Source organism: Trichosurus vulpecula, chromosome 1, assembly GCF_011100635.1.
Source record: "Trichosurus vulpecula isolate mTriVul1 chromosome 1, mTriVul1.pri, whole genome shotgun sequence".
Classification (NCBI taxonomy): domain Eukaryota; kingdom Metazoa; phylum Chordata; class Mammalia; order Diprotodontia; family Phalangeridae; genus Trichosurus; species Trichosurus vulpecula.
In genome coordinates this window covers 369,643,618-369,648,899 of record NC_050573.1, presented here as the reverse complement: position 1 = coordinate 369,648,899, position 5,282 = coordinate 369,643,618, and the positions used below count along the sequence as shown (strand labels likewise).

Sequence of the window (5,282 nt, the reverse complement as noted above, 5' to 3'; positions counted from 1 at the left end):
TATTTCAATAATATTTTATCAATAAAAGAAAGAGAAAGAAAACAATCAAAGAATTGGACCTATAATTAAAAAAAAACAACTAAAATCTCAATTAAAAAAATAAACACAAAAGCTAAAATAGAAAATCAAAGAACACATTAAAAAATGAACTACTAATTTAATTTATAAACACAACTAAAATGGTTTTACAAATAAGAAATAACCTATTAACTAATTTGATTTAAAATGAAATGAAAATAGAATTATAAATAACAAATGAAAAAGCTAAATTCATTAAAAGTAAAGGAGAAATAAAGGATTTTATTAGAAATAATTTTGCAAGTTGCATGCTAATAAATCTCATAATCGAAATTAAATCAATGAATATCTACCAAAATATAAAATACACCAGATAATGGGGAAAGCAAGGTATTTAAATGACATCAGATCAAGAAGTAAATAGAAACAATTTATAAATCAGCTACCAAAGAGAGAAAAATCTAGTATTAGATGTATGTAAAAGCAAGTTCTACCAAAGAATTAAATAAAATTTAATTTCAATATTATATAACATTTTAAAATAGGGAAATAAGTGAACTAATAAATTACAACATTGTTTAAAAATATATGGTCTTGATATATAATGAAAAAGATCCTAACCAGATAATGAAATGTATAGATCAATATTCAAAAAATATTAATGCAAAAATGAAACAAATTATTTGTAAGGTTACTACATAAAAACACTACAGGAACATGACAGAAGATACCTTTCAGATCTATGTGGAAAAGAAGGATTCTTGACTAAACAAAAGATAGAGAGGATCACAGAAAATAGAAGAGAAAATTATGATTCTCTAAAATTTAAGAAAAATATTTTGCACAAACAAAACCAATAAAACAAAATCAGAAGTGAAGCAGAAAACAGAAAACATCTTTGAAACAAATTTCTCTGACAAACATTTTATTATGAGGATATGTAAAGAGCTGATTCATATTAGTAAGAATAAAAGCTACTCCTCTATTGATATATGTATAGAGGAACTGAAGAGGCAGTTTTCACAGGAATAAATGCACATTATCAATAGTCATAAAAATATTCTAGATATCTAATAGAGAAATGCAAATTGAGCAATTATGTGATTCTACCTCATACTCATTAGACAGGCAAATTAGAAAAAAAAAAAGAAATAAAATAGCAAAAGCAAATGCAGAAAAGCTGTGGGAAAACAAGGACATTAATGCCTTACTGCTGTAACTGTATATTGGTCCAGCCATTAGGGAAAACAGTTTGGAGCTATGCCCCAAAATATGCCGAAATTATGCCAGCTATAACAGTAATATGCTTATGCATCCAAAAATATCAAAGACAAAAAGGTGAATTTATACAAAAATATTTACAATACTCCCTTTTGTTGTAAAGAATGTGAAATAAAGTGGGGAGGGTTGCCCATTAATTGGGAATGACTAAATAAGTTATGAATCATTGATGTGATAGAATACTATTGTGTTGTAAGAAATGATGAAGAGTATGATTTCAGAGAACTCGGGGAAAATGATATGAACAAATGCAGGGTATAGTGAACAAAAGGAAATATATATCATATACAATAACATTTTTTAAAGACTTAAGAACTCTGACCAAATCAATGATCAACAAATACTATTTCCAGGAGCCAAGATGGCAGAGTAAAGGTAGGCACTCAACTGAGTTCTCTCTCAGACCCTTCCAAATACCTTTAAAAATGACTCTAAACAAATTCTAGAGCAGCAGAATCCACAAAAAGACTGAGTGAAACAAATTTCCAGCCCAAGACAACTTGGAAGGTCAACAAGAAAGGTCTGTTGAACCAGGGTGAGAGAAGAGCTCAGTTCAGCACAACCCATGCAAGCACACAACAGGCCTCCATTCACTTGCAGCAGGCCTCAGGGCTACCCAATCACTGGCATCAGTGGCAGTTTCTACACCTCTCAGGCCACAGATGACAAAGACAACTTAGAAGGTCATCAGGAAAGGTCTGTCATACCAGTGTGAGAGTGGAGTATAGTCAAGTACAGGCTGTGCAAGTGCAGGCCCAGCCCCAGCAAACCAGGAGCAGGTTTTGGGAATGTCTGAATCAGCACTGGCAGCAGCTGCTTCTGGAGCTTTTAACCCACAAGTAGTAATGGGGTCAAACAACTGGTCAGAAGGAGATCACAGAAGTCTTTATGCTAGCGCTGGGGCAGGACTCTGTTAAAGCAACATGCTTGGATCTGGGTCACAGTCCTGAGTGGCAATCCCAGGGTAAGGAGGAACACTAGCACAGAAGAGCATGTGCCCACAGTGGAGGGAGTCCCTACTCATAGTTCCAGAGCAGAAAGGAGTGCTTGTGGTGGCTCATAGACAAGAGCACAGATTAGGAGAGTAGTTAACACCTCTTCTTACATCATACCACCTTGGAAGAACATAAAACTTACAGGTCCCTGAAAACAGCTGAACAAAACCCTTGAAGTTTGAGACAGTGCACCATCCACTCTGGAAGCAGAGCCTTATTTTAACAAATAGTTAAAAGTAAAGTAACAGGCTGGGCAAATGAGCAAACAAAGGAAAAAATCTCTGACTATAGAAAGTTATTATGGTGACAAGGAAGATCAAAACACACACTCAGAAGGAAACAAGTCAAAGCTGCTACATCCAAAGTCTCCAAGAAAAATATGAATTGGTATCAGGCCATGGAATAGCTCAAAAGGGATTTTGAAAATAAAGTAAGAAAGGTAGAAGAAGAATTCTGAAGAAAAATGAGACTGATGCAAGAAAATCACACGCAAAAAAATGAGTCAACAGCTTGGGAAAAGAGACACAAAAAATTACAAAAAAACACCTTAAAATAGACAAGTGCTTGCTTTGGCAGCACAGATACTAAAATTGGAACTATAAAGAGAACATTAGCATAACCCCTGTGCAAGAATGATATGCAGATCTGTGAAGTGTTCCATATTTTGCCATATGTAAAAATATTCTACTCACTTTTGATTGGAGAAATGCAAGTTAAAACAATGCTGATGTACTCCCTCATACCTATTGGATTAGATAATAAGACCAGAAAAGTAAATGACACATGTTGGACATTAAAGTACTGTTGTCAGAGTTGTGAATTGATTAAATCATTCTATAAAGTAATTTGGAACTATCTCCAAAGGGCATACCACTACTAGTTCTGTATCCCAAAAGAGATTTTTTAAAAAAGTAAAAGGACCTATATGTACAAAAATATTTAGAGCAGCTTTTCTTGTGGAAGTAAAGAATTAGACATTGGGGGATGCACACAAATTGTGGAATGGATGAATAAGTTGTCATATGTAATTATGATGGAATACTATTGTACTATAATAAATGATAAGCAGGATGTTCTCAGAAAAACCTAGAAATACTTACATGGATTGATGCAAAGTGAAATTTACTGTGTACAAAGTAATAACAATACTGTAAGATGATCAGCTGTGAATGACTTAGCTATTTTCAGCAATAAAATGATCCATTACAACTTTGAATGCTTAGGATGAAAAATGCTATCCAACCCCAGAGAAAGAACTGATAGTGTCTGAAAACAGATTGAAGCAACTAATTTTTTCACTTTCTTTATTTTTCTTGATTTTTTTTTAAATTTTGTCCTTGCTTTCTTTCACAATGTGACTATTATGCATATGTTTTGCATGACTACACAGATACAACCTATATGGAATTGCTTGCCTTCTTAGTAGGAGTGGAGTGGAGAGGGAAAAGTGTAGAGAATTTGGAACTCAAGGTTTAGAAAATGAATCTTTAAAAAATTGTTTTTACATGTAGCTGGAGAAAAATTAAATAATAAATAAATAAATACAAAAAAAAAAAAAAAAACCCAGAATAGGCCAAATGGTAAAAGAGGTCCAAAAAGCCAATGAGAAAAAGAAAGCCATAAAAAGCAGAGCTGCTCAAATGGAAAAGGAGGTCCAAAAACACACTGAAGAAAATAATTCCTTAGAAATTAGAATGGAGAACCCTCAGGACAGTGTAGGGGGCGGAGCCAAGATGGCCACATGAAAACAGCGTCTTACTGGAGCTCTCTCACAAGGTTGGTCAGATTCCCATAAAAAAGTGAATTTGAGCAGATTTGAGAGAGTTAGAAACTGCAGGCAGTCTGAGTGGGGCAAATTTCCAAGCCAGGAGAGTCTGAAAGGCCGAAGGCACAAATCTGTAGGCTTGGAGGGCGCTCAGCAGAGGGAGCGGCTCCAGACCAAAGCGAAAGTGGTTGGCTGGGAAACCCACGTGGGAGACAGGCTGGGAGAAATCTGGGCGCCCCAAACCGACGGAGATCCCCAGGCCTCCCAACACAGGATGGCAGTGTGTGGAAGCTACGAGAGGCAGTGCAATGCCACCAGTGGTGAAATACCAACTCCAGAGGCTTGCAGCCCAAAGGCATGAAACGAGCTTTCTTGAACTTCCGGGAGACATAATGGCCAGGCAAATGGCTTAATCCCTCCCCTCCCCACCCAGAGAATTCCACAGGAAAAAAAAAAGAACGCTGGAACAGAGGAGATAGAAGTGGGGCTTCAGTGGCCAAATAGTAGAAGCTCATTAGTCCCAGAGGGGCAGAGCTGGCAGGGGTCAACACCAGGACCCCAGACGCAATCTTGCTCCCCTAGGGGAAGTGCCAGACATCAGCTCAAACTACAAACAGCTGAGACCATTGCTGAAGAGCAACAGTGCTGGAGAACACCCCTAGGGAAAGAGACATCAGGGAGCCAGACGCCTCCCCCACACCTCAGGAAATTGAAGGCTATAATTCTAGACTCACAATCCCAAGAATAAGAAAGCTGGGAGAGAGAGCCCTGAGTCCCAAAGGCAGATATTTGTTGTAAAGCCAGGAAAAGGCAAACCAACACGAAGAAGAACACAAAAAACCTAAGGACCATTGATTCTTTTTATGGAGACAGGCATGATCAAAATACCAATTTGAAAGAGGACAGCAATTACATTATAGATACATCTGATACCTCAAAAGGTAATGTGAACTGGTCTCTAACCCAAAAAGCATTGCTGGAAGAGCTAAAGGAGGATTTTAAAAACCAAATTAGGGAGCTAAAAGAAAATATGGAAAAAAAAAATCCACTGATGAAATCAAGTCCTTAAAGAACAAGATTGGTGAAATGGCTATGAAGACTCAGAATCTAAAGAGAGAAAATGACACCCTAAGAGGCAAAATCAACCAATTGGAAAAGGAAACTCAAAAGCAAAATGAAAACACTAACTCATTAAAAATTAGGGTTGAACAAGTGGAAGCTAA

General features: G+C 36.5%; 1 non-coding gene across 1 annotated transcript; it reads left to right on the top strand.

Moving 5' to 3' along the window:
- Positions 1–2,854: 2,854 nt before the first annotated feature.
- Positions 2,855–2,961, top strand: LOC118835019. The gene has a single exon (XR_005009386.1). It is a non-coding gene; the product is annotated as a U6 spliceosomal RNA (small nuclear RNA).
- The last annotated feature ends 2,321 nt before the right edge of the window (positions 2,962–5,282 follow it).